Raw genomic sequence first — 23198 nt, 5'->3', positions numbered from 1 at the left:
TTCCATTTTAGAGATGGAAGTATATTTATGGTGCGAGATGAGGGTATTTTTTTCAGAGCATGAGATCATCAGTGTAGTATACTGATTTTAGCTATTGGGGAAAAAGGCAACCAGGTTGTTATATGGTGAAGAGAAAGAGAAGAAAGAAAGCAACACACAGAAACTTTCAATTACTTCATACAGTGAGGAGCCTGCCATGAACTGGAATCATACCCAAGATTTCAGAAAACTGCCACCCTTTTTTTTTTCATTTTTGATGTAATTTCAAGTCTTGTAAAATGAATTTTCAAATTGACAGTTTTAAAAAACTTATTTTCTAAAGCCCACATATGAGATTATTTGTCATTTCATGGATTTATTAAATTAAAATGCGTAAGAATCATTACTCCAATCTCTACTTGATTCTTTTGGTGTAGTTCTGGCTTTGGGGCCTACTTTTAAGTAGTTCTAAGCATACTCTCTCTCTCTGATTTTTACTTTCGCATTGGATAAAATGTCAAAACACTGCCTATCTTAATGCTATTTACTACATAGCATTCAAATCCTCCCAAAACACATACCTGAGATAATCAACTCATGGGTTAAATACAATTTATTTACAATTTAATGAATTTTTCAAGCAATAATTGTATTTTTTCATTGCAGCAATGGTATACATAATTTATATCTTGTTTCTAAGCCTAACAAATGTGTTTTCTAGAGATAAGAGGCCTATTTCCACTATGTTTGTTCTCTGCATAGCCAAACTTTTTGAAAAGGTTTATGAACATAAATTATGATACACTCGTTAATCATTTCCCCCTTTTAATTGTGGATTTAGACTCAATTTTGCATGCTGGTGTTTCTGCCTGTTTTGTTACTTTGGTAATTTAATGTGATCAGATTTGACTCCCAATAACTTATTAACCTTATATAGAATTAATCTTCCTTTTCCAGAAACACACATATATATTAACACAACATATTGACAACTTAAAATAAGCTATATGCAAAATTTTATTGTTGATGGAAAATGAAACAGAGCATAATGTTAATTTGATGTTATGGCTTTTGGGAATGTTATCCTTGAGAATATCATATTTTGGTATTTAGATTCTATTTCTCTATTTATTAGCAAACCTTAGAAATAAAGTTGGTGAAAAACTTACTTTAAATTCAATAGAGGTTAACCATGAAGAAGTTATACAGATTCAAGTGAAATGTCCCATGTGACACTGAAACTTCGTAACAGTGGTTATCTTACATGCATTTCTTATCACATTTTAGAATTGATGTGAAATAATTCCTTTGGAAAGTAAGTTTTTATTAGCAAAAATAGAGTAACTGTCATAATTTCCCATGTTTAGTGTTTTAGTATCTGTGTATCTTCAACATATTTTCATTAACAATTGTTTGTTATTTATATTTTTTGTTTGTTCTTTATATTATTTCTTAGGCTAGTGTAACATGGAGGGCCTAACTATTAATATTTATTATAATAGTGGAAAAATCTCTCACTTGTTCAACTCTTCCTGTTATACAAGGCATCTTGTCAAGGGCTTACATGCACTTCTCATAAATCTTTATGACACTCTGTGAAGGATGAGTGCTTACTACTTTTACAAATGAGGACATTGAGTCTCAGAAGGGTTAGGTGGCTGCACAACCTGTGCACGGTAAGTGCTGGGGCCTGAACATCAACCCAGGTCTGTCTGCATAAACACCACTGCTCTTAATCAATCGATACACTAACAGACTCATTTAGAAATTGCCCAGCTCAGTAATGTAAAAATAAGTAGGTGAGAGGGTAAATTGGAAACCTATAGAGAATCAACCAATATTATATTTCCTTTTCTGGTTCTTCTCCCATATCTTCCAAAGACCAACTTGTATCTTTTCTTCTTTTTTGTTTCACAGGAAAAATTCCTGAGTCTAGTTATTTACCCAGTTCTGACTTGCCTTCTGTGCCACCATGGGTCATGTTATTTCATTCTCATAACCACTTAGCATCTGTTATTATTCTTATTTTACAGAGAAGTATAGGGCAACTCAAACTGGTTAAATAAATTGAGATCTTTGGACTGAATTTAATGATTTTTTTTCCTTTATGACAGTTTGATGGTTTATTTTCTGTGCTAATTCTGAGTGTGTTTTGGGGTGCAATTAACATTTAAATGGGTGAACTTTGAGTATAGCAGATTGTCCTCCATGGTGGGAATGTACTTCTTCTGATTAGATGAAGCAAAATCTAAATAGAAAAAAGACTGCCCTGTTCCAACAAGGGCAGTTCTCCATCGTCAGCCTTCAGACATTATCTGGACCATTGGTGGTTCTCCTGGGTGTCCATGTTGCCAGCCCACATTATAAATTTGGGATCTACCTGCTTGACTCTAAATTAATATGAGCCAACTTTTTAATAGTAAACGTTTTAATATAAATACACATCCTATTGATTGTGTTTTTCTGGGAACTTTGATTTCTTAATTTCTATTGGAAAACTGGATAGGGAGTTCCTGTAGTGGCTCAGTGATTAACAAATCCAACTAGGAACCATGATGTTGCGGGTTCGATTCCTGGCCTTGTTCAGTGGGTTAAGGATCCAGTGTTACCTTGAGCTGTGGTGTGGGTTGCAGATGCAGCTCAGATCCCGCGTTGCTGTGGCTCTGGCATAGGCTGGTGGCTACAGCTCCAATTAGACCTCCATATGCCACAGGAGCGACTCAAGAAAAAGGCAAAAAGACAAAAATAAATAAATAAATAAATAAATAAAACTGGATAAGCAGCAAGTCATACTCACTGGTGACCCCACTTGGGGACTTCCATTCAGGGGTTTACCTGGCTCTTCTAAATATGACTTTTGGCATTACTGGGTCATTATGCTGTACAGCAGAAATTGAGCCAACACTGTAAATCAATTATACTCATGTAAAATAAAACAAAGGAATTTAATAATGATATTCAGAAAAAATATTACTTGAAGAGGAATCATTACTCAATTATAAACAAATTATATGTAAGTACCATTCTTCATGAAAAGTGTAAAAATCATTATTTAAGATAGCTGGGAATTACAGTATGTTGATATTTTAAAAGGATTTGAATTAGGTGCTAGGTAACTGAGCATAAAAACTTCTGTAATAGCTAGATGTTTATCTCAGTCTATCAAATTTTACCCATGGTGAGTTGGTCTTTTACAATAAAAAATTCAAAGAAGTTTTTTAAGGATTATTACTAAATGTTGTTACTTATTAGAAAGTTTATCCAAATGATCGATATAAACATAAAGGGGCACATTACACATTTCTTTATGACAATGGAGTAGTAGTTTCCAGTAGTTCTTATCATAGATTTGGCATGCATGACAACTGCCAGGGCATCTATACATCTGACTTTTATTGAGGACAAATTCGAAATTACAAAAGGGGCAGCACATCTGTTAAATCTATGATTCAAACAGGGGGAGTTCGTGTTGTGACTCAGTGGGTAAGAACCCGATACAATATCTCTGAGGTTTGATTCCTGGCCTCACCCAGTGGGTTAAGGATCCCACATTGCCGTAGTCTGCCATGTAGGTCACAGATGTGGTTTGGATCCAGTGTTGCTGTGGCTGCGGTATAAGCCAGCAGCTGCAACACCAATTTAACCCCTAGCTTGGTAACTTCCATATGCAGCAGGTGCAGTGCTAAAAGAGAACAAACAAACAAAACAAATCAAAACAAATAAAGGGTAGAAATTAAATTTGAGTACAATATATTTACATAATGTGACCTTAGAAAGATTGAGTAGCACAAAAACTGGATGCAGACCTATTGAAACTCAGGCGTTGTGGACTGCATTCACAAAAAAGATTGGGGAACCAAATAAATATCTAATTTTTAATTATAATAAAATATAGAATATTGGAACTTAAAATGAGGATTTCTAAGATAAGAAATGAATATATTCATGTAATAAGAATGATGGTAAAAATTAAAAAGAGGCAATTATCATTTGATAGGATTTTGCAAGAAAAATTATCCATTTGGATACTAAGATTTGAAAGATATAAGGTAAGGATTAGAAGAATCACTATACCACTATTTGAAATCAGAGTGAAAGAGAAAAGGAAAAGGTGGAGAGATGATTATCAAATAACCATAAACTTTCCTGATCTGAGGAGAAACTTGAAATATCAGATCAAAAAGGGTCAGAGAGCAGCAGGCAATTTTAGTGAAAATAGACACCCTGCATATGCAGCAGAAAAGATAGGTTGCTTTTAAAGGATATAATGAGGTTAATGTTAGATATTTTTTCTCCTGATCACTGAAGGTCAGAAATCAATACAGCAGCATCAGCAGTTTTGAGAGAAAAGAAGATTAAGGCCTAAGCATTCTATATTCTGAGAAGCCATAATTTATTTGCAAAGGCAGGAAAAAGAGATTCTCTGACATGCAGGGACATGAAAATTATACCACCTAAGTAGTCACCCTGAAAAGATTACCCAAAGATGCATCCAGCTAATGTAAACAAACATCAAAATAAATTTTTTCAAGAAGGGAAATGCATAGTATAGAAATAATTGTGATGAGCCATGAAAATAGGAAAAAGTAAAATAGAAACAGTTATAATTAATATGATAAAGCAATGAGAATGTTAAAGCAAAAACATTATTAAAGTATAACAAAAACAAGAAATAATTGTGATGAGCCATGAAAATAGGAAAAAGTAACATAGAAACAGCTATAATTAATATGATAAAGCAATGAGAATGTTAAAGCAAAAACATTATTAAAGTATAACAAAAACAATTTTGATAAAAGGATGCATTAAAAGGGGGCAATTTTCAATTAATAGTAGAAGCCAGTAATTTATAATGAATTACTTGATACTGATTTCTTAAAACAATGAAGCACATGTTTCCAAAACTAAATTCATTCAGAATAATCTCAGTATTAAGTATATGTATCACCAAGACTCATCTCAGATCTTCAGAAAGAAAATGTGGAGTCTAGGAATCAAAGCCATTATAAAAGATCGCCACAATATTTTTTCATGTGTGTGTGTGTATGGCTTAGCACAACTCACAGTGGTTCTAGGAGGCAGTCAATCAAATCTCCCTTGAGAGAACTGAAGATCCTTAACTTACTATGTAAGCTTTTTTTTCCTTACCTTTCCATTCAGCAATTGATCGGGGCAAGAAGGAAAGAAAACTACAACAGTTTGTCTATAGCGTTTATTTTCTTATTTAAAGTATATTTGATTTACAATGATGTACCCATTTCTGCTGTATAGCAAAGTGAATCAGGCATACATATATGTATATTGTTTTATTTTAATATTATTTTCCATCATGGTCTATTCCAGGAGATTGAATATGGTTCCTTGTGCTATACAATAGGACCTTAAGGTCTATCCATTCTAAATGTAATAGTTTGCATCTATTAATCCCATAGTTCCCAGAATATAATAAATTAAATTAAGGGCAAGGATATATAGTATATTAAAAAAATCTATAAAAATTCTCTAATTATTTTCTGCTTCCTGCTTAAAATTTTACTGAGAGAAAAGAGTCTGTCTTTTAAAGTCTCAAATGAGGTTGGCACCCGGAATGGACATCGCCATTGATCCCACAGTTGTGAATGAATTGAGGTTGGCATTTTTTATTTGTAGCCACAATGGGCAATCTTTTCTGCCCCAAGGGAACTGATACAAGGGATCAGAACACCTTCTCCTTCTAAGGGTGTCACCAGCTATAACCTCAGAGGTTGGCTATGAGGTTGGTGTTATGGGTTAAAAATTCTAGGTTTGCTTCAATTAACATAGGATTTACCTTTGCAGAGAATTGAAGAGAGGAAATAGATGTTGCTCAGGGAATGGGTTTCAGTGCATTATTAAAATAGATGGAGCTGCTAAAACAAGCTAAAAGTCTATAAAGACACAAAGTTCTAACTGCTCATTTCAAAACTCAAGCAACAAACCAGGGAGCAATTCCTCGGTAGGCAGCTCTCCTCCACATGGCAATACCAGCACTGGAACTCTTTCTGTTGTATGGCTCTGCCATTCCTTAGAGCTTCCTCATGGTCAGCATCCAACTGGCAGAATGTGAGGATAATTATGAATGTCTTCACTAGAAGAACTAAAGACAACCACTAGTACCAAAGAAGCATAATACCTTAAAACACAATTACTGAAATATCAGTTTTGGCTAGATAGCCTCCAATAAGTATTTATGCCTGCTATAAGGTATAAAAATCTTAGACTGGATTCTGTATTTTTCAGCACCCTGAAATATCCATCTATTACACTGAAAGAAGTCCAAATTAATCCCAGCTCTCTGAAAGGTGTCACCTCAATAAATGTAGGCTGAACACTTTTAAAATGAGAAAGAAAAGCATGAACGCTTTAACCAAAAAATGGACAAAGGACACAAATTTACCAAAAAGAAACAAAAATGGAACGTAAGAAAAAATATATTCAATTTTACCAAACCCACAAAATGCGATGACTTCCCCTCCTCAAACTGACGTCATGTTAAACTAGTACTACCCAATGTCAATGAGGTTGCATTTTCCATTTTATTATCCACTGCTGTTTTTTTTTCACTTTAATAAATTTTATTGGAGTATTGTTAACTTACAGAGTTGTGTCAGTTTCAGGTGTACAGCAAAGTAAATCCATTTATATATATATATATATTTATGATTACTCTGTGCTCTACAGTAGGTTCTTTTTACCTATTTTATATATTTTTGACATTATATAGTGTAATGTATATATGTCCAGTCCAACTCCACTGCTGTTTTTTTAAAGCAAGATAGACTCTGTTTTTTTGTTGTTTATTGAAAAATAACAAGAAATATATACCTATAGTCTTAAAACAATTTGTACCCTTGACTCAGTAAATTTACTTCCAACCACCTACCCTAAGGAAATCGACAGAGATGTGAATCATGATTTATGAATAAGGGTATTCAATGCAGCATTATTTATAATAATGAAAAAATTGGTTAAAAATCCCAGTTATAGTAAAATAACAATAAATTTTTACAGCCGTATTGTGGGCTATCATTTACTTATGCAATAATATATTTCAAAGACATTATGTATGAAAAATGCTCACAATATAACATTAACTTGAAAAAGTAAATCATAAATATATGATACTATGAGATATAGAAATATATATGAGACTATATCTCATATACATGATATAATACATAGAATATCAATTTTATAAATAGGAAAGTAAAAACAAAAATGAACAATCTAAATTAAAACAATACGTATAGAAAAAAATATCTAAAAAGGTTTATGCTGAAGCTCCTGCTGTGGCACAGTGGGTTAATGATCTGGGGTTGACACAGCTATGGCTCCCATTTGATCCCTGACTTGGGAACTTCCATATGCTGTAAGTGCAGCTGAAAAAAATATGTTTATGCTAAAATATTAATAATAATTTTTATTTTTTAGGCTTTAATATTAGAAATGATGTATTTTTTCTTCTATATATTCCCATATTTCCCAGAATTTTTACTGCTAATATATCACTTTATCATTTAAAATACTCTCTAAAAGAATAAAATATAACACTTTAAATAGAGTTATAAAAACTTAAGTTCAGAATAGACTTTAGATATTAACAATTCTGAACTTTTACTCATGTAATGATCCTTCCCATACTAAATTAAATGTTTATGGACTGGTGATAGTCATCAAAAATAGTTTCTTTAAAGTTTGGTAATCATTTCTGCATATAAGAAAGCATTTGGGAAATCAGTAGACAGAACCAGGGCTCTAGAAATTTATTTATTTAAAATCTTTTCTTTGTTGAGTTTTCCGAAATGTTTACATTTTTCTTCACCAAAGAAATATTTGAATAAAAATTGAATGTAATGAATAATTTACAATTAACATTTCCATTAGCAGTTTGAATGCTTATATACAGATTTAAGCTCTCTCTCTCTCTGCGAAATGAAAATTTTAGTACCTATAAAATTTAGCACCTCCTCCTCACTTTTGAAGATGTTGACTTTTAAAAAACCATTTTCTTTCTATATAGAATTTCAGAAGATGCTTTTAGATAACTTTATTCTATTTGTTTTGAAAAAGTGCCTCTAAGTAATCTATTATAAAGTATGTAGTTTTCCAAAAACCATAGCTAGTTGCCTAGCAACACAGTTGGTTATGTCATGTAATGAAAGCAATATGATAAAATGTTATTTTTTCAGGTATTAATTTTTAAACACTTTTCTAACTAAAAGAATATATTTTACAGATGAGAAGTTTCGAAAGATGGATCTTGTAAAACAAAATAGAGAGTAAATACCACACTAATTGAGAGTCATTTTCTTAATGATACGATATTAAAATTCATGCCCAAATGTAAGGATTTGAAAACTCCTTGCCAAGCCTCCAGGCTTTACCTTGTACTCCCTGAAGCACTTAAAGCATTAAGAGTCCACAGTAAGAGGATAAAATTGCATGTCTGTGAAGGCGACTTAATGGCATTATGACATTTACTGAACACACAGAGTGCCTTAAATGCAACAGGAAAAATCTAACTTTGTAAAAGTTCTTTATTTTTTGAAATGTCAAAACTGTTAGAGCAGGAAAATTTTCAAAGCTAAATTTAAATCTTAGTGAGAAAATCAGAACAATCACTTCTGTTTTTTCTTTTTTTTTTAACTCCCCCTAGCTATTTTTTTCTTTCTAATTTAAAGAGTTACTTGAAAAATCCCACACCTCTGCTTTTGTGTTTAAACATTTTTCTGATATTCACTAATTTTAGCGGTCAACCAGACCTTCTATTTTTTTCTCTGCTTCTTTTTTAAAATTTCTTCTGCCTTTTCTATTTTCCACAAAACTCAACTTCTTTCTTCTAGTGTCTTTTTCCTGTGTGTGTGTGTGTGTGTGTGTGTGTGTGTGTGTGTTGTGATGTGATTAGTAGGTTATGGTGGGAGAATTGACAAAAGATGGGAAAACCTCTCATATGAAAATAGGTTTAATGAGTAATTGAAGATCTGATCTTCATGTCAGATTTGTTGACGACTTAGGTTTTAAACCTAGGCTACTTCTCAGAATTTTTCTTTTTATTTGATTTCTATTCCCTAGACACTTAATCATTACTGACATGCAGCTCTCATTATACTCCCATATTCCAAGATATTGTCATTATCAGAAACAATGGGAAAGGCTGGTAAAGCAAATGTCTGACCATCAGATGTTAATGCTCCATCCATTGGCAAACTAGCTTTTAGTTTGATGTCACAGCTTCTATTATGAGAGTTTATTTTTATTAAAATCCCACCCTCTCTTTCTGTCTTATGGAGAGTTGGTCATAAAAGTTGTGAATCAGCAATAAAGCTATGCATTCACAAAATAATTTCAATACAAGAAGACTAAATTTTCAGCCTCTTAATCTAGGTGAGTCACATAAGTAACTGGGTCCGGTGGCATTAGAATGGAAGTGAGGTTGCTACTTGCAGATTGGAAACAGTAAGTATCCTTGTGTTATGCAGTGGCATCATAGCCTATGTGCTGAGGATGGTGGGTGTCACAAAAGGTGCAGACAGCCTGGATTCCTGAGGTTGAGTGATCACAGGAAAGAAAGCCACCAGGAAAGTGGTCCTATCAGAAACAACAGTGTTTTATTTTTATTATATAAGCAATAACTTTTATTGTATCATTAAGATTTGGAAAACTTTTTTTGTCACAGCAGCCAGTGTTACTCATGCTGGCTGATACAAGCTGGTTCACTTTGTGTTCACATAGCTGAATAGGCCTGCATACTTTAATCTGCAGCAGTGTAAAGGCTGTGTATGCCAAAGTATCTAAATAAGCCTTCTTACCACTCTTTTTATTCTTAAATTCTGCCAATTTGATCCTCTTATATAAATTGCGTATTTCTTTCCTGGGGAAAAGTAAGCTATTCATTTTCACATTACTATGATTTCTTTTTAAGTAGGTGTGTATATGGGGCAAGATGGCAAGGAAAGCACTGATTATATGAGGAGGTAATATTTAGGGAGATTTGGGGGTATCAAGTAACCATGTATTATTTGCAAATTTTCCATACTACTCTATGTGACAAAATGACACATTCCTATTTTTTATTGTGGTAAAAGATATAAAACTTACCATCTTAACATTCTTTTGCACTTCTGTTTTAGTGTGTCCCCATGCCTAATTTTACAGCTACAATGTCATATAATCCAGGGGACAGAGAATAGAAGGCAGCCTCAGAGCTTCACGTTTCCCTTGCCCACTAGCTTGTCCATGGTTACAACTCGCTAGCTTTACTTTTGGACACTGTCCCTACTTGTGTCTATCTCTAAGGAAGTGTTAATTCCTTAGGTTTCAATGTCACTGACATCGTAAGTGTGACTAAAAATCAGAGACATGGTTTTGTGAAAGGGAGGGGCTGTGGGGGTAAAGTGATGAAGCTCAAAGGTTACTTAAAAGGGGCAGTAAGTGTTAATGTAAAGATCACAGTCAAATATTTTGTATTGTACAGTTTTAAGTTCCATTTGTTCTTGCTAATGTGTTTTTGATATTCCTGTCTTTTTCAGATCCATGTTTTGCTAACATTTCTAGTCAAACTTAAATACCCAAACACACACATCCCTTAACCATTTTAAATGCATAGTTCAGTGGAATTAAACACATCCATAATATTTTCTAACCATCACCATCATCTATCTCCTAATTTTTTTTAATCTTATAAAACTGACATTCTGTACCCATAAAACACTAGCTCCCTATTTCCTTCTCCCTTCAGCTCCTGGAAACCACCATTCTACTTTCTGTTTTGACTACTCTTAAACTTTAGAAACATTATTTCTATTCCATGTTTTGTTCCTTGTATTTTCTTTTACAACTTGCCACATTCTCCAGTCCACTCTCTTTGACCATTTTGTGATAGTAATTACTATTCCGAAGAAGAAAAGCATAGAACTTTTAAAGAAATGGTGAAAATGGAAAGAGTTGGGAAAAATAGAAATGATTCTAGGCAAATACAAAATATCTTGGGGAACACACTGTAAAAATGATGACTTTTGGGCATGAGTTGGAGGTGAAACAAGGAGAAATTTGTATATACTAAAGGACTTTTGGATATAAGAGCAGAGATTAAGGTCTCAAGAATATATGATTTTGTGATGTACTTCGGGAAACAGGATTTTAGACAGCTTCAATGAGTTCCCAGAAAAATACAGAAGAATAAAATAAGTGTCATGAACACAAGAATGGCAAGAATGTTGTGGATCACAGAGCATCTGAGTAGACAGCAGTGTAAGATGTTCCTTACTTAGCAATAAACTAATTTGTTTAAAAATAGCAAGGGAGTAGGAGTGGGAAAGAACTGTATACAATACAAAAATGTTTACTGAGGCAGAAAAATCTTACCTGTTTACCAGATTGATTAAAGATTTGCAAGACCAGGAGTTCCTGTTGTGGTTCAGTGGTTAACGAATCTGACTAGGAACAATGAGGTTGCAGGTTTGATCCTGGTGTTGCCGTGAACTGTGGTGTAGGTTGCAGACGTGGCCCGAATCCCATGTTACTATGGCTGTGGTGCAGCCCAGTGGCTACAACTCTGATTAGGCCCCTAGCCTGGGAACCTCCATATGCTGTGGGAGCAGCCCTGGAAAAGGCAAAAAGACAAAAAAAAAAAAAAGAAAAAAAAAAAAAAGATTTGCAAGACCTAATAAGCTGCAGTTGACAGAAAAACAAGAGGTGTCCTTTCAGGAAGATCTAAATCTTAGTGGATGATTTCATTGAGAGATTGCATTTAATAAATGTAATAAATTCAATTGATAAATTGAATTGCATCTCCATCCCATTCTATACCATTATATAAACACTCCAGATTTCAGGATCAGCTTCAAGGCAGAAGATGCAGAACATCAAAAAAATGAAATTTATAGTATCTGGCCTTAGTTTTTGGTCTTTAATTCATTTTGAGTTTATTTTTATGTATGATGTTAGAGAATTTTATAATTTCATTCTTTTACATGTAGCTGTCCAGTTTTCCCAGACCACTTATTGAGGAGACTCTTTCCTCCACTGTATGTTCTTGCCTTCTTTGTCATATATTAGTTGACCATAGGTTCTTGAGTTTATTTCTGGGCTTTCTTTCCTGTTCCACTGATCTATATTTCTGTTTTTGTGCCAGTATCATGCTGTTTAGATTACTGTAGCTTTATAGTATAGTCTGAAGTCAGAGAGTCTGATTCCTCCAGTTCTGTTTTTCATTTTCAGCATTGCATTGGCTATTTGGGAAATCTAGAGGAAAGCATAGGCAGAAGACACTTTAACATAAATTGCAGCGAGATCATGTTTGATCCACCTCCTAGAATAATGACAATAGAAACAAAAATAAACCAATAGGACCTAATTAAATTCGAAAGATTTTGCACAGCAAAGGAAAGCATAAACAATTTAAAGACAATACACAGAATGGGAGAAAATCTTTGCAAATGATGCAACAGACAGGGGCTACTTTCTCCAAAATATTCAAGAAACACATGTAACTAAACAACAACAACAACAAAAAAACACACAACCCAACCAAAAAATGGGCAGAAGTCATAAATAGACATTTCTCCAAAGAAGACATACAGATAGCCAATAGCCACATGAAAAGATGCTCATCACTGGTTATTAGAGAAATGTGAATCAAAACTATAATGAGGTACCGCCTCAGAAACTGCCATCATTAACAAGTCTACAAATGACAAATGCTAGATAGGGTATGGAGAAAAAGGAGTCCTCCTTCACTCTTTGCAAGACTATAACTTTCTACAACTACTATGGAAAAGAGTATGGAAAATTAAATATAGAAACTACCTTCTGATCCAGCAATTCCACTCCTGGGCATTTATCTGGACAAAAATATAATTCAAAAAGATACATGTACATCTGTGTTCACTGCAACACTATGCACAATAGCCAAGACATGGTAACAACCGAAATGTCCATTGGCAGATGCATGGATTAAGATGTGGTGCATAGATACAATGGAATACCACTCAGCCATAAAAAGAATGCAATTAAGAAACAATGTTATTTGCAGCAACATGGATGGAATTAAATATTCTCATACTAAGCAAAGTAAGTCAAAAAGAGAAAGACAAATACCACATGATATCATTTATTTGTTGAATCTAAAATAGGGCACAAGTGAATTTATCTACAAAATAGAAACAGACTCGTAGACATAGAGAACATTGTGATTGCCAAGGGGGAGGAGGGAGGGAGTGGGATGGATAGGGAGTTTGGGGTTGGTAGATGCAAATTACTACATTTAGAATGGATAAGCAATGAGGTCCTTATGTATAGCACAGGGAACTATATCCAATCACTTGTGATAGAACACATGGAAGCTAATATAAGAAAAAGAATGTATATATATATATGTATATGTATGACTGGGTCACTTCACTGTACAGTGGAAACTGACACAACACTGTATGTAAATCAACTATAATTAAAAAAAATAAAAATTAAATATCAAAAAATAGAGATTAATTTCTGTGAGGGGATAAAATGGGGATTCAAATTAGAAGTTAAATTCAGAGATAAAAATGAAATTATACTTTTTGTTCACCTGAGTATCTTATATAGAATTATAACTGCTGTTGTAAGTATGCTTACATAGATCCACTGTCACAAATGTTATTTCTAGTTTACATGGGAGCTTCAGGGATGCTGAGAGTTGATTTTGACCTTTCTGTTTTCAATAGTTCATTGCAAATTAATTTCTTAGGCATTTGGAGTTTATCCATCATTTACTGACATGCTCCCAGATGAATTATAATGCATGAAGCATTTACACTGAACTGTCACACTAACCATGATCTCATAACTCAGCCTGTCTTACTAATCATCAAAAATAGTTCTTAGATGGCTGTGAAGCTCCATGATGACCATTATACCATTTGGAGCTGGTGGAAGCCCAAGAGTTTGCAAAATCTGGGGGAAAGATTTTTAAATCAGAATCATCATGAGAACTTTGTCAGGATTTTCCTCCACCCTAAGGATCTGATATAATATTTAAGTGTAAATTAAGAAAGATAGCAGGCTGAATGAATTTTGACAAGCCTCCCTTGATCAATACTCCTCACTCATGGTTATTAATACTGTTTCTAATGTGTTTATCATGTGTCTGGAGGATTGTTAACTCATTCAATAGATATTTATTTTGAATCTCCTCTAGGCAAGACATTGTTCCAGGGGCTGAAAATTATAAGAACGAAGAGAGTTTTCAAAGTCCTTGCTGAGGCTTATAAAAGAGTGTGGGGAGAATAAAAACAAAAGAAATAAATTGGAGTGGCAATAGTTTATTTAAAAAGGCAAAGAAGGACAAAGTGAGAGCAAGTGGAAGAGAGTTCTCTTTATAGGAACTATGAGAGCTGACACTTTATGGTTATTTAAAGGAAATTGGGGTGTGAGCCACATAAATATTCTGGGAAAGGTATTCTAGGAGGAAAAAAATAGCACGTGTAGAGTCCCAGACATGGTAAGGTACCTAAGTATCCTGGAGGAATGCAATAATACCAGCGTAGAGTTAAATTGAGGAGGGAGAGTAGAGTAGGCAACAAAGTCAAAACAAAGTCACAGGGCTGATGGTGACTAGATCACTCAGAGATTTTAAGTAATTGGGCTTTTACTATGAGATGAGAAACCACTAAAGAGTTTTAAGCAAGGAAAGAACATGATGAGATTTATGTTTTGACAGTATTATTATTTTAAAGGAGAAAACAAACCAGGGGAAGGAAGAGCCTGTCTTGGGCTGGGATGGTAGCAGTGGAGGTGGTGAGGAGTATTCTGTTCTGCATTTGTTTTAAGGTAAAGCTAACAAAATTTTATGATATAATAGAGCTTGGAAGTGACAAAAAGAGAAGAATTTTGCCTAGACTACTCAGCACAAAATATTGCCATATAGTGGGGTGGGGAAGACGAAAGGTGGGGTAGATTGTAGAAAAGATTGAATCCTACTACACATGTGCCTAAATTTGAGATTTATAATCTTGACTATTATATACTAAGAAAAAATCTTGAACAGGAAGCAGAATTTCTGGAGACAGAACTTGACCAATGGGGACCTGCTGTGCAGCACAGAACTCTACCCAATATTCTGTGATAATCTATGTGGGAAAATAATCTGAAAGAGAATGGAAGTATGTATATGTATAACTGAAACACTTAGTTGTACAGTGGAAATTATCAAAACCATGTAAATCAACTATACCTCAATAAGTCTTTTAAAAATTAAAAGAAGACATATATTTGAGTATTTCTAAGTATCAACTTGGTGATTTAGTCGTGGGACTAAATAAAATAACCTAAGAATCTAGATAGAGAAGTTGTCTAAAGATTAATCTTGAATCTAATATTTAGAAGTCAGAGTAGTGATGAGGGTATAGAAAAGAAAAATAGGAACCGGTAGTCCTAATTCTTCCACTGATAATATGTGATATAGAACTAATTATTTTCCCTCAATTTTAACTTTCTCTTTTTAACTATACATACTAAAACATTCCACTGAACTATTGGAAAATTAAGTATATACAGAGCACACTCAATAAAAATCTTTTGAGAAATTAATGATTAGGAAGGCTCAAAGACATCTTGGTATGTCCTTGGTAAGATAGGAATATGATGGCTAATTGGATAGTGCTGTCATTCAGTAGGGTAGGGCAGGAACAGATATAAGAGGTGGGGGAATGCATTTGAATTCACTGTTCTTGGTGTTGAGTTTCAGGTGCCTATGTGTCAAGTAAGTGGAGATGGTGAGCCACCTCTAGGGCACTGAGGATTAAATGTCAAGATAAAGGACTTAAAATTCATTCAGCTAGAGTAGGATCTAGAAAGAAGACTAGGAGTTTCCACTGTGGCTCAGTGGGTTAAGAACCTGACATAGTGTTCATGAGGATGTGGGTTCAATCCCTGGCCTCGCTTAGTGGGTTAGGGGTCTGGCATTGCTGTAAGCAGTGACATATGTCACAGGTGTAGCTCAGATCTGGTGTGAGCGTAGGTCAGATTCGACCCCTGGCCTGGGAACTTCCATATGCCATGGCTGTGGCTGTAAAATGAAAAAAATAAAAAAAGAAAAAAACAAAACAAAAAAAACCTAAAAATGAGTGAGTGGACCAAGAGGACATTTTCACAGAGGCTAACTGACAAAGTGGCAGAAACTGTAACTGACATTCCTTCACTCATGGAAGGAGCTAGAGACCAGGATGTCAGATGCTGTAGGTTCTTAACACCCAATTTATCTGTTGCTTAGCTGCATAGCAATGTTAATGCTTAATCAGAGGCTCCAATACATGAAGAAACTACTTCTCCTGTTTTTAATTCATATTTATGAGAATCTGTACCCTATAATTTTGCCAGATATGAAATAGCCAGAGGCCTTAGTAACCAATCATTTAAATGTATATTTGAGTCAAATGAAACTTTGAGAAATCCACACTCTACAAAATGTTTCCTTAGAATATTTTTGCATCCATTATCAGAAGAAATGGTTTTAGGCTAATTTATATCACTTAGTGCAATACAATGCCATTTGTTAGGTTAAAAACCAATGATATATATTTTTTGTATCAGAGACCTATAAATGACAAATTACAATATAGATAATGTATTTGTTTTTTTAAAGTAAAGTATAGTTATTTACAATATTTCTTCAGTGTCTGTTGTACAGCAAAGTGACCCAGTCATACACAATTCCCTGGGCTGTACAGTAGGACCCCACTGCCCATCCATTCCAAATGTAGCAGTACACATCCACCAACCCCAAACTCCCTGTTCATCCCACACCCTCCACCCTTCCCCTGGCAACCACAAGTCTGCTCTCCATGGCCATGATCTGTCTCTGTTTTGTAGATCAGATCATTTTGCCATATTTTAGATTCCATGTATAAGAGATTTTATATGGTATTTGTCTTTCTCTTTCTGACTTACTGTACAATCTCTAGTTGCCAGATAATGTATTTGGTAAATTGCTGTAGCTAACCTTTTTATTTATTTTTGATAAAGCATTGAGAACGGTATTTTCCTTTTTTTTTTCAAATCGAGAAATAATTGGCATGTGACATTATGTAAGTTTAGGGTACAATCTCTCTTGCAAAATTAAATAAAAGATATGTCTTTGCTATTGTCCAAACACAATTCTATTTCTTCTCTTAAAACCTATTAGGCATTAATGAGAGAAAAAGCTAGCTCTGTCCAGGAAGGGATATGCTTTAGAAACTAACATTTACACTGCACTTTTTATGTGAGAAGCCATTTCAGAACATAAATTAATCTTTACAACACCGTTGAGAAGCAGTTAATGACAGAAAGGATGGTCATTACTCCCATATTACAGATGAGTAAAACTACACTGCAAGTTTAGCAACAAAATTAAAGTTATTACTCATGTGGCAAAACATTTATGACTATCCCCATCGGATATTTCAAGCTTCAAGATTTTTTAATGCTTAATCATCTATTGGATGAATAATTGTATTGCTCGGAGGTCTTTAAGAGAAAAAATACTGAAGTAATAAGACAAGGCTTATGGAGTTTGGTCAGTACATGATGGACAATCATTACCCTCTACTGCACACCCGGGGGAGAGAAAAATTATACATCACTGACATACTTCATCACTTCCCGTACAGGCATCATATTCAATTAGGTAGAGAGCTCTCTGTCAACAGATTTGACATCCTCACCTAGGGAATGTCACAACCTCCCCTAAAATCAATATTCAAGTTATGGTGGACTGACAGCTTCACAGATGAAGAAGTGTCCCTCCATTTTTACCTACTTTTGCTGCAGAGCAAAGTGCTCAAAGCATAAACAAACAAACTTAATTAAGCTTAGGGGATATGGTTGAGTAATGCAAATCTGGAGCAAACATAGTCATGGAGCATTAAAGAAGAGCTTAATGAAATTCTGATCAACAGGAAAAAAAAAATGAAAAGCTGCTTCAACTGAGTCAATAAAGTTGGTTCTTGGTGATTTAGGAAGGCAACTGTTCACTTGTAAGTGATTACTTTTGAGAAGTAATTTCCTAGACTATTTAGGCTGATGCATATCTTGAGAATTTCTATACTTTCTATATACTTTCTTATATATTTGACAAAATGCTGATAGTTTTCCCTTCTTTGATCTATAAAATGATTCATAATAGGCTACAGAAATGGAAAAAAAATTAAAAACTTTAGTGGAAAGGCACAAAGACTAGGGTTGTCTTAAAACACAAGTGCCCAGCCTCAGAAATTTTGATAGACCAGTTTTCTTAGGTGAGGAGGTATTTTTTCCTACTGCATTGGGTCATCTAACTTTCTGATCCATCATTCTGTTCTCTGACTTTTCCTCTTGGAGATGTCATATTAGCCACTTCTTTGGGTTAAGTTATTCATGAACTAAATTAAATGGCAAAGGTTAAGGGATCAATGAAATAATTTAAATTATAAATGATACTGTTAATCTATAACTTAGTACATATTGACACATGAATCAGTTGGGAAAGCCCTTAACTTTTTAAAACTTTCATTGAAGTATAGTTGATTTACAATGTTGCATTAGTTTCAGGTGTACAGCAAAGTGATTTAGTTATACATACACATTTAGCCACTCTTTTTCAGATTCTTTGAGAAAGCCCTTCTGAACAGAGTGAGTGCAAGGAAATTTTACTGGAAAAGAGGTAGAAAGGAATAAGCAAATGTACCATGGCATAAAAGTCTGGAAGAAGCCTTTTTCTTTTTAAATTTCTTTCCAGAAATTGTTGTCTCTAACTTTAGATTACAACCTGATTTTACGAGGGAAAAAAGTGAAGCGAGAGAAACAGAGAGACAGAGAAATATGAAGATTCAGTTTCTACAACTGAACAAGTTCTATCCATAAGAAAAAATAAATAATAAACAATGAAATGTTGTTCACATTCAACTACAAACATATGCTTTTCTTCCTTCGAATGACTTCACTTTTTAGAAGGGAAATGTAAAATAGTCATTTATCTTTAACATTAACATATGAATTGTAAGACAAACAAAACTGGAAAACCACAGAAAAAACTCCTATGTCCTGGATTCAATTCCTCTTATATAATTCAAAGCCAGGAAGTTAAAAGAAAAAGGGCAGCAGCGAGTTATCTAAATAATGTCACAAAATTTCATGCTGAATGTCATGCATTTATCTACAAATACTCTTGTTTTTCCTATGAATGTAATTGTATGAAGTTTGGTTAAATTTTTCAAAGAGAGTATTGATTAGATGTAGAAAATTTGAGGGAAAATATAATAGGGATTTTTGATCTTAAGGATAATAATAATGACTATGTTATCAACAAAACTTCAGTCTTTCCTCCTTATTTTTTCCAGTATTATTTCTTTTTTTCTCTTTAGTTCTTCAACTATGCAAAAAAATAGTGTATGCATGTAATATACTAGGCACAGTGCTGGTCACTGAGGTTGCACATTTCTATTACACAGTGGCAGGGCAGTTTCCTAGATTATAATTTAGGCAGATTTCTATCTTAAAAGGCTATAGTGAATATTTTTAATATTTTGCATTTTCATTTAGTTTTGAATATTTGAACAACTTAATAATTTTGATGCTTAGTTCTTTCTTACACAAAATAAGGAAATAAGAGGACATTCTCAAGCGCCTGGTCAGTGCCTGGCACATAATAGGCATGTGACACAGATTTGGTATTAAATGCAAAAATTTCAGCCATTCTGAAAATGTACCTACTTGAACCCAGTTTAACTCCCAAATTCTTGGATACCTAAATTTGACATTTTTGTCCATCTCTAGTTTCTTTCTTTGTTCTTTCCTCTTTGAGAGAAGTATCAAATATAAGGCACTCAGAAATTTGAAGTAGGGAGTTTGATTTAAAAATGAGCAGGGGATTTGAATAGATGTATTTCCAAAAAAGACAAGCAGATGGCCAACAGGCATTAAAATATGTTCAAAATCATTAATTATTAGGAAAATGTGAATCAAAACCAGAATATAATACCATCTCACACATATTAGAATGGCTAAAACAGAAAATATAAGAAATAAAATATTGGAGGGGATTTGGAGTAAAGGGAACCCTCATGCACTACTGGTGGGAATGTTAACTGGCACAGCCACTGTGGAAAACAGTAGGTAAGTTTCTCAAAAAATTAAGAATAGAACTAAAATATAACCCAGCTATTCCACTCCTGGTACTTACATGAAGAACATGAAAAGATTTATATGAAAATCCATTTGTACCCTCATGTTTATTGTAGCAGTATTTATAATAGCCAAGATATGGACACAATGTAAGGGTCCATTGATGCATGAATGGGTAAAGAAAATATGGTGTGTGTATATATATGTATCTATATATATATACACATATATATAATGGAATACTACTCAGCTATTAAAAAGAAAGAATCCTACCTTTTGTGAAAACCTGGATGAACCATGAAGGTATTATTTTTATGTGAAATATGAAAGGAAGACAAATAACATTACTTCACTCATATGTAGAATATAATAAAACAAAGCAAACTCATAGATACAGAGAACAGTAGTGGTTACCAGACAGAAAGTGGCTGGGCGTGGGTGAAATGCAAGAAGGGAGTAATTACATGGTGATGAATGGTAGCTAGACTTATAGCAGTGATCTTTTGCTTTTAGTGTACTGATACCAAATTATAATGCTGTACACCTGAAGCTTATGTAATTTAAAAAAAGATAAATAGATTGTTCAAGTAGAAGTTGTGTTTCAGGGTGTTTGTATGTCTGGACAATTCAACCTATTTTCTGCAAGATGATGAATTCAATGTATGGTTTCTCAAACTCTATATTTTCTATTATCTTTAGAAATAACCTGTATGTTTAGAATTTCCATCTTTTGTGGGAATGTTGGCTGTTTATTCCAAGTCTGATTATTTTTTTAACTTGGCAGCAACAAACACTTCAACTTCCACCATAAAAATATTGATTTGGGTTCTTTATGATACATATTTTTGCTTCTAGAATCATGTTCACTCACTAATTCCCAGAAGCAAACTTTCCTACCTTTTTAGAAACATAGTAAACCATCCATAATGTCACCCAGAGCTGCAATTGTAATTATGGCTCAAAAAATTCATAGCTTCAAACCAGTTAGATATATTTGAAGAAAAACATGAACATAAACGTGGCACAATATTAGCGCAATGCCCTGTCTCCTGAGTGCTGCCAAACATCTGTGTTGGAAAGCAAGAAGCAAATGCACAAGCAGGATCTAGTTTCTCCATCTCTGCACGTGTGTTCTGAGATGACACACCAGGGTGTATGTGAACAAATAATGAGAGAATGTTGTGATCAGCACGACTCATTACCCAAATCTCATGCGGATTCCTGTTGGTAGTTTTGTCGTCAGTTTGTGCCTCACTAATTCTGTGGTCCTAAACAGAAAACAAACTCAAATCAGAGTTAAAGATAATAATAATTAGTTCATTTCTAGTTATTTGAGTGAACATCTCTAGCTGTTTATAGTTACGATTCCTAAAAATAGAGAAAGAGTGATATCATATGATATCACTTGTAAATGGAATCTAATAAAATGAAGCAAAAGAACTTATTTATAAAACAGAAGCAAACACAAATTTCAAGACAAATCTTGTGGTTACTGTAAGGAAAATCATAGCAGGAAGGGAAGAATTGGGAAAATGGGAGGAAGATATACAACTGTCGTATATAGACTCGATAATTAACAGGAACCTACTGTTTAGCATGGGAAATTCTACTCAATAGTTTGTGATGGCCTATGTGGGAAAGGTGTGTGGATATATGTGTATGTATGACTGATTCTCTTTGTTGTACTTCTGAAACTAAACAACATGGTAAATCAAAAAGAAAGGGAATGAAGGAAAGGAGGAAGGAAGAAATCCAACCTTGGACACATTGTTATAAATAGAAAACTAGCAAAAAGAAACTGACAACCTTATAAGTAACTAGAGAGACAAAGAGAAAACATTTAATAAAGAATGATAATTAGACTAATAGCAGCTTCTCAATAGTGGGAAAAAAGCTAAAAGAAAGAACAGAAACATATATTTATTTAAAAAAATAAAAATGACAAAGGAAAAATCTAAGCAGCAATAAGGATAGAGAAACAATAACAAAGTTTGCCAATATGAGTATATATGAATAAACATTGTATGAATAACAGCAGAAATATTAGTGTAATAAAAAACAGATTGATATCAATCACACTGGTGATGAAGCTCATTTCTTTTATTACTTCCAGCCACATAGCAAAATGACTCAGAGTATCTTTCCTTGTTGGACTGTTTCGTATACCATAGATTCCTGTTACACAAAACTTTGCACTTAAGTGCTCCACAAATATGTGCTGATTGTGTGATGGGAAGAATGAATTTATTCACCAAGTTACACTCATGGGACTGGGGTGAATAAATTTGAGCAAAATGACCTGGGTTAGTTAAATATTTAATAGTTCACATTTATTATATAATAAACTGTACTAAATGTTGGTATATACTGAGGAGCAAAAATAACAAGATTCCTGCTGGATAAAATTAGAAATTTTAATGGAAAGAACATTTTAATTATATAATCAAAACTGCAATTTGGCGTAATGGCTAAGAAAGGAGAGGTGTTAATGCTGGTTACCCGAGCAAAGAGGAGGGGGAAGAGGGGCAGTTTATGCTAAAGAATCACCTTTGCAAAGGTCCTGTGGTAAAGGGATTAAAGAATGATTGCATGGTACAGTGGAGAAACTGGAGCAAGATTATGACTTAAAATGAAGGTAGGGCAATAGCAACACAACTCTGTATACTATTTTGTTGTGAGAACAATAAGAAATTTTAAAGGGTCGATCAATAAGACTTTGGAGTATAAAGAACAGAATTGATTAGAAATGGTCAAGTGTGGATTAAAATGAACAAGTTTGCCATGAGGCATTTAGCTCACCCGAGGAAAGATCTGGCTTTCATCACTGGCTCATGTCAGGTAACCTCTAGACCCTTAGAATTTCACGAATGATAGGAGGAGCATCTGTGTTGTTTACAACAGGCCTATGAATGATACCTGATAGTGGCATGACCTGTGATGGGCTCCTTGGGCCACATATTGGCTTGACTTCCAGAGAAGAGTGAGACTGAATTCAGAATATGGGCATTTAATCAATCCATCATATCTACATAATGAATCTCCAATAAAAACTTTGGACACTGAAGTTTGAATGAGCTTCCTGG

The 23198-nt window shown here is 34.0% G+C and overlaps 1 long non-coding RNA gene across 1 annotated transcript in view; it reads left to right on the top strand.

Annotated features, from left to right (window-relative positions):
- Positions 1-23198, top strand: part of LOC110262073 — a 214879-nt gene that overhangs the window by 91561 nt on the left and 100120 nt on the right. The window lies entirely within an intron of this gene.

Source organism: Sus scrofa, chromosome 8, assembly GCF_000003025.6.
Source record: "Sus scrofa isolate TJ Tabasco breed Duroc chromosome 8, Sscrofa11.1, whole genome shotgun sequence".
NCBI lineage: Eukaryota > Metazoa > Chordata > Mammalia > Artiodactyla > Suidae > Sus > Sus scrofa.
This window is presented reverse-complemented; position numbering and strand designations above follow the sequence as displayed.